The sequence below is a fragment of the Lepisosteus platostomus genome, chromosome 27, assembly GCF_059453375.1.
Source record: "Lepisosteus platostomus isolate fLepPlt1 chromosome 27, fLepPlt1.hap1, whole genome shotgun sequence".
Lineage (NCBI taxonomy): Eukaryota > Metazoa > Chordata > Actinopteri > Semionotiformes > Lepisosteidae > Lepisosteus > Lepisosteus platostomus.
The window spans coordinates 2,788,664-2,800,637 of NC_142637.1; the positions used below are offsets into that span (position 1 = coordinate 2,788,664).

The 11,974-nt window shown below is 46.7% G+C and overlaps 1 protein-coding gene across 5 annotated transcripts in view; it reads left to right on the forward strand.

The window, feature by feature from the left end:
* Nucleotides 1-423: 423 nt before the first annotated feature.
* The window catches only part of pik3r2 (phosphoinositide-3-kinase, regulatory subunit 2 (beta)), a 51,121-nt gene continuing 39,570 nt past the window's right edge, over nt 424-11,974 (forward strand). For 3 of the 5 annotated variants that reach the window (XM_088622453.1, XM_088622457.1, XM_088622456.1), the window contains exon 1: nt 424-667. The gene's annotated coding sequence lies outside the window, so the exon portion shown is untranslated. Of the gene's footprint in view, nt 668-725; nt 947-4,432; nt 4,619-11,974 lie in introns of those variants that run through there. The other 2 variants (XM_088622454.1, XM_088622455.1) reach the window with 2 other exon arrangements.

Consider the following 11,974-nt stretch of genomic DNA (forward strand, 5'->3'; position numbering starts at 1 on the left):
TCCCATCATTATCCTTAAAGCTTGCAGACAACATACCTAATTCTTAGCCATTCAAATGAAATCATACATTTCAGATTAATTTATAGTAAGCCAACTACAATGTAAAGGCCCAATAAATAATGAAGCTCTGTAAAGATGGGCTCTGTACACAGTAAAGAAAACCAAGTTTGAAAGCTGAAAAATCTCACTGCTTCTAATTTCTCTGTCCAAATGGTGAAATGATGAAGGGTGTCTATGTGCGCGGGCATTCTGCTGATCCAAAAGGTTGTAGAAACCATCCTAAACACTCAAAATCCGCCAAAAAATCAAAAGCACGCAGCTGAGCCCAGCTTGGCTCCAGCAGTCCCACTGAAACCACAGAGCTCGCTTTCGTCACTCCGCCCCGTCCCGGACTTTTCCGGCGCTTCCCGATCGCGTTCGTGTCTTTCCGACGGGCTCGTGTCGGCGCCGTGCTGGAACATGGCCGTGCGGGGAGCTGCTCGGCTGGAGAGAGAGGGGTGAGCGAGCGAGCGAGCGAGCGAGGCAGCGAAAAGGGAGCTTTAAGCAAGACGCTTCCATGTCTGGGCGAGGGCGCAAGGCTGCACGGCGTGGCTGAGAACCCGGCGAGACCGCGAAGAGCTCCGCTGCGCCCGGCGGCCCGACGGGGGGGGGAGAAAAGTGGTCGTGGGTGAGTTTCTCTAAAGTTCTTCTCTACCCCCCCAAAAAATTGTAGTGTAGCGAAACTGAAAAATGGTGGAAGGAAGTGCTGCCGAGCTACAAGTGTGCAGGACCTATGCGCAGAGAAGTGGCTGGGGCTGAGGTGCCTGCGGAGAAGTCTGGAAAACGACATCCGCGACTGTGTCAAACCCGCGTTTGCGCCGCTGATATTGTTAGTTTGCGCCGGTCGGCACACTGAGCGTGTCAGCCCCCCCAGCCGCCGAGCTGTTCTGCAAATGGAGAAATGCAGGTACTTCAAGCTCTTGAAATGTACCACACACACACACGCGAGAAAGAAACGCAATATTTCGCCGTTTGCGATCGCCGAAGTTTTAGCTGAACTCTTTGAGGTGGATGATCTCGGGGGTCTGAGGGAACCTCCCTAGTTAAGATACCTCGTTGTTTCATAGTTACTTGAGTTTTGTTAAACTATCTTTGAAAAGATATGGGTTGGGGGGGGTAGGTGGATGTCTTTTTGCGATTATTGTCTGAACGTTTTAAATGCGACTTTCAGTTTTGAAACTTTTTTCACTCGAATCATATCAAACCCGTTACTTGTTGGCCCTTTTGGACGAACTTTGCTGCATTTTTGTTTTGTATCTCGTCCCAAAAGCAATTTGGCTGCATGCCCGGTGCTCAGACCCAGCTCGAACGCTCTTGCAGCCTCCCGTATCTCGCATAGAGCTGCTGATCCTGTACTGTTGGAACAGTTTTTAATGTATCCATGCAGTGTAACGATATTAATCTTTATTATAGTTCGTGCATATTCGTGTCCCAACTTGGAGAACTTTCATTGTTCTCTCTTTTTAAGCCGACCGACCGATTGTACCGTTTTTTTAAACGCAAAAAATATTTGTCGGGAAAGCTGTCGGAATAATGCAACATTAATCGAAATATATATAAATTAAAGGGTGGTAGGTATTTGTCGGGTTCTTTTGCGTGTAAAGTCTGTGGTATTCTCTTGAAATGAGAAATTAAAAAAGTGTGTGCAGTTACTGCAATAGGACAGCCTCGGATTTATTTATACAAGTTTCTATTCCTTATTAGATTTCTGTGTTTAGCCCATGAGAACCCATTTGGAGCCTTATCATACAGGTGTGAATAGACCGTTAATAATCAGCTACTGACTGATCCACTAAAAGCAAACAGCTTTTTTAATAGACATGAATGTTTAACCTATTTATCATGGTGATTATCATCGTGATCATCATTCCTAAATATAACTTACTGCATCAGCAAGGCTTATCGGTGGTTAAAGTTTTGGTCAGTTTGGTTTAGTATTTATCTGAAGGAGGAACCTGCAAATTGTTAAATACCTGCTGAACGTGTTAAACCATCTTCTGACTTCAAGGGTGCTCAGATATTTCACTTCGTGAAAGGAGGCAGACTATTGAACTGCACATGATAGCAGCCAAGTCAGGCGAGAGGAAGCTCATTTATATACGTTTTTAAAAAAAAATAAACCACGGATGTCAACTGGGCTTGTTTTGTCTGGTGCGGGATATTGGATCCGAAAGGAGGCATGTTGTGCCTATCGACTGTATAAAAACAAACGTGTTTGTAAGACGGGTGTCAGATTCTCCGTGCAGGGCATTAACCCCTTCATCACCTTTGCCTCATGTTGGCGGCGGTGAATCTCCAGTGGGGGGCGTCGCCGTGGCAACGGGGAGCCCGGGGTCACGATCCCGAGCTCTTCTCCGAGCAGAGCCGCCACCCGGTTGATGCTGGGGGGGGTGGGTCATCCTCCGCTGTGCGTGTCCAGGCCCGCCGGGGCCAACCGGGTCTTCCCTGCTGGTCTCGCTGGCGCGTGATCCGGTGAGCTGTCTGGACCGCTGGTGTCGGTGGCCGGATCTCCTGTTTCTAGGGGGCACACACCTGGCAGACCCAAATCGCGAGGTCTGGCTTTTTCAAGAAACGTCTTGCAACCGTTTTTTATAGACCGGGACGGTGCCCTTTGCTTTTGGGGAAAGCACCCAGTCTCATGGGGCCGAAGTCTTGTTTGTCCCCCGAGCCACAGCTTGGCATTTGGTATTTCACAGTCAACGAGGCCTTGATCACGGGCAGCGTTCAGCTTTCAAAGAGAAGGCGGAGTTAAAGACCACCGGCAGGGCAGACAGGGCAGGACAGCATTGCCTTCACTGGGCAGAAGAATCCTAGGGGCACCAAGGCAGGCTCGTGGGGCGTGAAGAAGAGTTCATGGAAATCGCAGCTCAGTGGGACACAGTGGCGCCTCCTTGTGGCCAGGGCACAGGTGCGAGTTCAGAGTCGTTTGTGAAAATGAAGCTGCAAAGGGTCCAGCCTCGAAGAAATGTGAAGAATTTGAGCGAATACCGACACCAGGTCTTTCGGTGTTAAAGTACGAGTTATAGATCTCTTCCTCATCGAAGAGGCGTGTTTTCCCATTGTCTAAATTCCGAAAATGTTCAGGATTGTCTGTCACGGAGGTCAGTGAGCTTCGAGTAGCCGACCAGCTATGCATAGCATTCCTTCTCAGAGCATCAGGTCTGATTTTTGCTGCTCACATTTGCAAACGACTTGGACGTTATGATGTACAGACATCTTTAAATGTGTCTTTTTCTCAGTGTGTCAAGTGTCAGTGTGTTTTACTGTGCGTTGAAAAAGCCTTTTTGCAGACTTCAGGTGCAGTTGTTGCAGTGCAGTCCTGTTTCTGCATGACTTTTTTTTCCCATGAACAGTCCCAGGAAAAAAATGCATTGACATGTTCTGCAGAGCAATGTAATGGGTCAATTGTTTGGAATCCATTACTTAGTAGTGTGCAGGTGTATATGTAAAGAAAAGTAGGTATTTGTATGGTCCTTTTACAGTTCTGACAGGAACATATACACGCGGGCCCTCTGTGTTACAGTAACTGTCCTTCATAGCAGATGCAGTTCCTCATGTTCCACATGTTCTGTAACCACTGAGCCCTGTGACAGCAACACTAAGCGGGCCCAGCTTTACCTTCAAGCCGCTGGATGAGGTTATCTGAGGGGTTAAGAAAAAGTTGTGCATTTTTTGGGGGGCTTCACGCAGCACTTCAAAGGCAGAGACGAGCACGATCCCCAGCCCCCAGTGCCAGCTTGTTGAAAAATATTTGGTTTCGTCCTTTTTGTTAACAAAACGTGCACTGAGCTAATGTGCTGTGTCATTAAGCAGGCTGGGATTTGTATGCTCAATCCTGGACGTGCATTATTGCAAGCTACAGTGTTATTGTAATTACTCCTGCAGTAATTCAGGAATATGTGCTCTCTCTGAGTTCTAAGTAACTGAAGTGTGAAGAAGGTGGAGTTGTGGGGTCAGACACTCGATCGCTGCCTAGATACATTTTCTAATATTAGAACATTTCCTTGATTTGTTAGAGCTTCTCTGGTGATTTAGTAGCACATGTTGGCAGGCCACCCAATAGGAGGCTAGGATACAATTTAGCATTCTCTCTCTCTGGCAACAGCGAGTTTCTCTCTTTTATTTATTTTTTTTTGCCTGTTTGCGCCTCTGAACTGCATAAAAAAAAATGAAAGAATTGCAAAAACCGGAGGTCTGCAGCTCCTGCTCAGAAAGTCTGCTGCACTTACTTTCCCGGGCTGTAATTATGATTATGATTATTTTAATTGCTTAAGTTTAGTGTGAGAGTGTGTGTGTGTGGAGGGGGGGGGTGTAGGGGGAAGAGTGGGGGACAAGGGGGTGCTTTTCAAATGGAAATAGATCGGTACAGGAGCACAGAAACGCCAGCGTCTGCAGCAATGTTGCAAATTTGGGAGAAAAAAAACCGGGAGCAAAGGATTTTGGGGATGGATGGCGTGAGGGATCTGCGCTGTGGTTGGGTCTGCCGGTGCCACGTGCCCGCGCTGGCAACTTTGCACACAGGGGTTGTCAAATTGCGTGCCTGCTGTGCCAGCCGAGTGGCCATTCTGCTAGAGCTGGGGTGAGTGCTGTCCGGAGATGGAGTGCGTGCCGGTGTACAAGAGTAATTGTGTCATTAGCGCGAGCGCTCATATTGCACGGAGCGGGGCTTTGCAGGTGGTCAGGGGTGTGCGCGTCGGAGTTTGCAGTTCAGGTCGGATGACTCTTCCCGAAGGTAAGGAGAGGGGTGAGGAGGGGAGGGCACCGGGGAAGGAAACGGCTCTCAAGTGGAGCCTTAATTTCATCCCCTTTTGCCCTGCCCTGGGAGCGCCCAGCTGAAGAGAGAGGCGGAAAGCGGGAAGCAGGGCAGGTGGGTTTCCCTTTCCCCTGGAAGACGGTGGTGAATTGTGACGTCTGAAGGTTTACCTGAACACAGCCCGTCTCCAGACCACCCTGCCCCCCCCTCTCGAGAAGTCCTCGAGCATCACCATGCGTGCCGGTAAACAAGCCCGCCGTCTTGTTTTACAGCGACCCTGCCGGCGCACGGGCGTGATCCGACCCTTTCGCTCGGCGAGCCCACTAACACCACTTCCTCCGGGCGGCTCGTCTCGCCCTTTCCTTTTTTCTTTGCGGAGAGTCCGCTGCACCCGCAAAAAATAAAAATACCCCCCCCCCGTCTGTCCAGTGTTTCAGAGTTAGTCTCCTGCCCCTTGACGCACAGAACCTCTCCCACAAAGCAATCCCCTTGCTCCACCTTGCACTGGACTTCGGATTTGAGACGGGGGGGGAGGGGGAGAGATTTGGTCACGCGGTTCCATTTTCTTACGCCGGGCTGCTGATCCGCTTTGCAGGGCTGGCAGTGTAAATGGTTTCGGCTGCCTGTGGCTCAGTGGAGGCTGATAAAATATTCCTGGGTGACGTTGCTGCGCTGTGAATTCATTGATCTGGGAGTCGGGCAGGGAAGGCCTGACATGGGTCTGGAGTTATTTCATCTGACTGGGAGTCGATGATTAACTAGGACACATGGAGCGGTGGCTTTTCCTGATGAGGAAGAGCACGTCCACATTTCTGACATGCTTAGGACTGGGAATTAATAAGCTGAAAGGCTTTGTGGTCAGCCTGTATTGTTATACTTTCATTTTGGGCGATTTCAAGTCCGCAGTTTTGACCGGGGTGTTAAATTAACGTAGACAGATTAAAAGATGGTGTGTAAGTTGTGTGACATTTAAGCTGTCACGGATATTCTGCCAGGAAAAATCCACATGGTTAAGCTTTTGTCGAAGCAAAGTCGTTGCTTTTGCGTGTTGGCGTATTTGGCAGTTCTGATGCCTTATACCTCGACTGAAACTGGGTGCTTTTAGATTTAAAACTTCAACTTTAATGTGACAGTGTTCATTAGAAAATGACACGTTGCATGCAATACTGTCGTTTGACAGTGTACTTGGGTTTTTGGAAGAAGAATATAAATAGGAAGTTGAATTTGTTGCTGAGACCTGAAAATGTATATTTTGACAGTTTTTTGTTGGGCTTCACAGAAATCTGTTTGGGCTGCATTGCGGTCTGAGTCCTTCTGTTCTTCTGCATGATCTTCCTAGTACTCATATGAGCTTGTGGTCTTGAACTCCTCAGCTCCAAGGGGACTGCAGTAGCACAGCTGGAGGGCATTTTAAGTCATGTTTCTCGTGAAGGAAACAAAGAATTAGACTTAACTGTCTGTGACCAGAGTGTGCTTACTTGAGAGAAAATCAGAAAAGGTTCAGAAAAATAAAAAAAATACTCTTCTTTTTTTAAAAGACATTCAAAACCGGGGGGTGCTTTCAGAGTGCACACCTGATTTGGAGGGGCCGGGCCGGGGGGTGGGGGTGGAGAGGAAGAGTAGGCCTTCCTCCGTCCAGACAGCGCACTTCGCCATCACCAGCCGCCCTGCCCGCAGGAGGCGCTGTGTTTCTGAAAGGCGAGACGAGCCCCTGGACCTGTCCTCGGTGGCGCCTGGCCGCTTGTGGAACTGCGGTGATAGGTGATAGGTGGCTGGCGGCACGGCCCGGGCTCGAACTGGTGATCGAAATGTTTCACCTGCGCTTCGCAGGGCATCGTTCCAGACTGGGACACTCAGGAGCCCCCTAGCGGTGTTTTATCTGTTGAAGTATTGCTGCATGTGAAGAGGCGCAAACGGGCTCTGAAAGCATCAAGCTGCTTCACAGGAGAGAGGAAGCTTCGCCAACATGCTGTTAGTTAAGAACTGTAAAGTCTACTCTAGTATTATAACTGAAAATCAGGTCGACATGGTCATCTTGTTTGTTACAAACCAGGTGTTTGGGAGGAAATGAGGTGTTTTGAAGTTATTTTGTTTCACCAAATGGCAGTTGATCTTATTAGCATTTTTCTAGTGTAAATTTAGTTTTTCCTTCACTCCTTGACGTTGACACAAGATTTTGGTAAGAAGACTTGAGAACTCCCAGTGAAAAAGAACCCCAAGAATATGGTGGCACATTAAACTCCAAGTAGGTCCCACTTAAGGCCGAAAAAATCAGAAATGGACAAGCTGAGGTGAGAAAAACGTTTATGACAGGTTAGTGCATTAGTAGAAATATCCTTCCCTTTATTATTTTTGATTAAGTCTTGCACTTTATATTTCCCTGCCTAGTATTGAGAAATATTTAAAAAGACCTTGATTGTGATTGACTGCAGAAAAATTAGCGATTTAGTTGATCTCGCCAAGTGCCTTCTGGGAATGCATTCTGATTGGTCGTCTTGCGGTGCGAGACTTGAAGCGGGCTCCTCTGATTGGCCGCCGATGCTGGGCGGCGTGCGCTGGGGCCGCGCGGTGACGTTGTGCGTGTGATCGGCGAGCAGCAGTCGGAATGAACTCGCTGGCACTTGGCCGTGCGTCAGCAGCTGTGGTTTAACTCAAACATCTTCTTATGTCCCCCCTGTAATTTATTTTTGAATGAGGAGGGCAGTTTTTTTTCCTGCCGTTTTAAACTGACTTTGACCTCCTTGCGCCGAATTGGAGAGCCGTGAGAGCTCTCTGTCTCCTACCACTGCCCCCCTAAACCTACCATCGCTGTGTAGCTCTCCGGTGGGAATGGCAGTTCAATAACGGAGCCTTGGAGCTTTTGTTACTGCAAAAAGTTTTGGATCAAACATTGAAAAGCGAAGCCACTGATTCCAGTTTTGAATCCTGCCAAAGTTCCCTTGCTTGTGAGGAAAGAAATTAGCTGAGGCCCAGCCAAGAGTTTGGGGTTTTTTAGAAATACTGTACTCTTAGGCATTTAACTCAAATTAGCCAACCGCTGTACAGTAAATGTCAGGGTTAACCAGAGGCTTTCTGGCTTGTTGTCCCATTGCATGTGCAGGCAGTGCTGCTTCTTTAGTGATCCCTGTCTGTACCGTAACACACAGCTACTCACAACCCAGCCAGAAGCGGGTTGAGGAAACCCTTAACATGGCAGTCTGGGTACGAGGAGCTTCAGAAACCTTCCCGAATGACGTTTTTTGGGACCGTTTCGAAAGGAGTGGTTTCAAAAAAAAAATCCGTCTTTCCTAATAGCTGTGCGGAGTCGGATTGCTGATGGCATTCTTGCCGACACTTTCAAAGCAGTCGGCCAACTGGATCCGTTTGCTTCCCGTGTTTAATGGCATTTTTCTGTTGTACACCAGGAACAGATCCAGGAATTGACATCGTTTTTCCAGTCTTCCTTGTAGGATTTCCTAAAACTTCCTACTGTCCTCACAGAGAAGGAATATTGTTAGGTCTGTCATTGTTCTCTACCCATCTAACAGTCTAAAAATCATTTTTTATCTGAGTAGGCATAAGCTGGACCCTAACCAAATCCAGGCTTATGCTTCAACACCCACAAGCCTTCTCTGTCTGTCTTCATGTCTTCATTAGAGGAAGTGTATCCCACCTCTGGCTCACCAGATGGAGTCCAGTGCTTGCTCTATGCATAGTATCGGCACATGTTGTGCACAGTCAAAAGTGCAAATAATGAATTTGACTCCAGCAGCCCCACAGCAGATGATAGCTCATCATCTAGCAGATGAGCTAGAGAAGTGAGCCGTTCCTCTAGCGATGAATTGAAGGGGAGGTTCAGGGAGGCCAGACTGTACAGGACTAGAGTGGGATTTAGCCAGGGCACTGGGGCAGCAGCCCACCTGTGATGATCATTGCTGTGATGCCTTTAATGATCGAGTAGCAGGTAGTCAGGATCTTGGTTTAATTAGTGCCTCGTGAAGAATGGCGCCCACTCTGAATGTGTCCCCAGTCACAAGGGGAGCCTGGGTTGGTGGTTCTGGTTCAGAAGGAAGCATGGCCACCTACTGGTCCATCAGAACCACTGTTCGTAATGTGGCTTTGCTTAGCGGTTTTGCATCCCTGTGCTGACCAGGCCCGGCATTGCTCAGCTGCTGGAATCTGACCTCATCAGGTTACAAGGCGGAAACGTTGGTTCAAGACGGGGATCGAACGTTTCACTGCAAAACGCCATCTTGTCTCATTCCATATCCCTTAACAGTGTGAATTCAGGCAGTCAGAACAAATCATGAAAGTCCCCTGTCGTTCTCTTCTACCTTCAGAACTATTCCTTCACTTAATAGCTCTGTTCCTGCCTGCAGGTTGTTCTCTGTACTTTAAGGATTTCTAAAGTGTCTTTGTTTACGCCAGATCTTTCTGTTCTTCTTTCCTTCACGGGCTGTACTGTAGGCCCGTACGTGACGGGCTCGCTGTGCCGGATCCAGAATCTGTGCTGGCAGAGCGTGCAGTGCAGTGCGACTGTAAACATTTAAATGTTATGTAATTAAGGACGCTGGAATGATGTAAGCTGATACTTTGCAGTTAAACGCTCGGTGCCAAACTTCATGCAAAATTACTAATCCCACTAGAATTTTGGCTGCGCTTGCGGCTAATTGCTGTATACTCTGAAGATATTTGATTGCAATGCAAATGGGATATTTGGGGCATGGATGTGAAGTTATTACGGATGGTTTTAACCCCTTTTTTTGTCCTGATGCTTCTCTGTTGGGGAAGATAGCACTCATTACTCCACAAGTAGAAATTTACTCTTAGCGTGTCCCCCTCCTTATGGTAGGAACTCATAAGGTAAGGAAGAGGACTAGTTCCTTGGTTTTAGGGCTTGGTATTACATGCATTTTTGACATGTGACGTGTGAATCTGGTAAGTGGCCATATTGTGAACCCCATGCTCTTGTCAGCCAACTTTTTTATCTCTATCTAAATGGCTTTGTACAAAGCTGTTATGTTTGACATTTGTGTGCTTAAGAAGACACTTGTAGGTCTATCTGGGCTCAGAAATGTGTAAATCGAGGTCTGCTGTACCTACCTTTTCAAGGATCGTGAGCAGCTATAAGCCAAGAGTCAAATGCCAACTAATATGTGTGGTATTTGTACAAAACCTTATAAAGTTGAATTGGGTACTTTCATCATTTGCTGTCAGTGTCTTAGAGAGCGTAAAAATTATACGAATCTGCCATCATAAAATAAAAAATGGAAATAACCATCATGGGTTGATTTTTCTTTAAAAACAAAGACCATTTCATATGATGTCTACTTGGCAGAAAACCAAGCCAATGACTTTGTAACTTTTAATGGACTCTTCTGTATTGGAGTAAAAGTGACAAGTGAGAAGAAATATGTACTCGCTCTGCATCCTTACATTTTTCAGAAGTTAGTTAGACCCGGGGAAATATAAACCATCCAAAAGTGTTGCTTATATGGGCAGCTGTTGGGGCGGGGGGGGGATAATTTTGGAGCGATTCTTCATTGCTGTTTTCCGGCCACAACATTCAGGCGAGCTAGATAGCTGGATTCACTGCTGGAAAACTGGGACAGGCGAGCGTCTTAAGGATGCCGGTGGTCAGTTTTTAGATCCCTAATGGAATCCTCCTCTGGAAGTTGAATAGCTGTTAGCGTTTCCACATTGGGAGCACAAAGGGAGGGAGATAATTGCCAGATCACAATTTCTAAAAAAGAAGGTTGTTCAGAACTGTGTGTACGGGTTTAGGCATGCTAGTTTGAGAGGGGTGAGTCTGGGCTTGACAGGAAACAGGGCTTGTGTGCAAAGCAGTGGTGTGTGTATATGGGGGGGCTGGGCGTGTGGCTTTGTGCCAGTGAGATTTTATTGCCTTGACTGTCTGGCAGTTGGCGTGTAGCGAATGTAAGTAAAGGATCTGCATTCCATTATAGCTCTTGGGTGCAAGCCAAAATCAGATTGAACAGAGTTTCTTCTTATAAAAGAGAAGGTATTCAAGTCTGATAGGTTTTTTTTTGTCCTTCACTTCTTTGCGTTCCTTGATCTCTTTACTGTACGTGTCCGTAGTTATTTTTATGTTTTTGTGTGCCCAGCGGTCTTGCCATTACTGTCTTAACGGTTACTTTTAGGTGCAGCCGGGCCTCTATTCAGAATTAACTTTCCCAAGTCTTTGCATTGTCTGAGCTAGGGCACTGGCTGAAACTAAGCAAAGCGGGTAGGCCGCACACTGAGTGTACGTGGAGATCTCTTTTTTTGCAGCAGAGCGTGCTCAAAAAGCTCCATCTGGCTGGGATTTTCTGTTTTTGTCATCAATCTGGAGAGGCACATGTTCTGTAACTGTTGAGTATGAGGCTCAGGTGCGTGCAGGCTTCTCTAAAGCATGATTCGGTTAAAGTTGCACATTGTGTGCTGCTTTTCTAGAATTATACCAGGATGGCAACCTGTAATCTGAATTACATCTACAAGATTTTATTTAGAGTATAAAATCTTTTCACTTTTATATGGGATTGCTAGCAGGATCTTGTTATATAGATACGATTATCAAGAAGAAAAATGGCCACTGTTGATTGGCTTTACATTCACTAATGACTACTGCTCAAAATGTTGCTGTAGTAGATGTTTCATCAGACGTAAAGCAAAAGGAAATGGTTCTGCTTGTAATAATGGTGCTAATTCTCCTGTTGCACACCTTCATTTATGATGTGACCAAAGCCTGCCTTTGTCCTTCTCCGCCCTTCTGATAAAACATCTCTAGTTGGAAGGTTAAAGAAGAAGAGTGGATCAGTTTCTGTTTTAATATCCAGAATAAGTGGACGATTCAGGTTAAGTCTGTGATTCCATGGGTCTGGAGGCGTCAAGACAAAGACAAGAGAAGTGTCTTCACAGTTACAGTGCACACAGCCTTCATGAGAATATCATGGGAGGATATATCAACAGGGGCTCTAACATGGAGTATCATGAGAGGATATATCAACAAGGGCTCTATTTTGGGTTGCCAGCCATGATGTATTTTTAAAGTAAGATATCTGGGTGTCTATTCAAACCGTTTCCCATACATTTGGTGTCAGCATTTTGTTTCATACAAATGCCATGAACCCCCACTTAAGTGATGTAATAATAAACAGCATCCACAGCACAGACTAGACTTTGACATATTGCTTTCTTAACTCT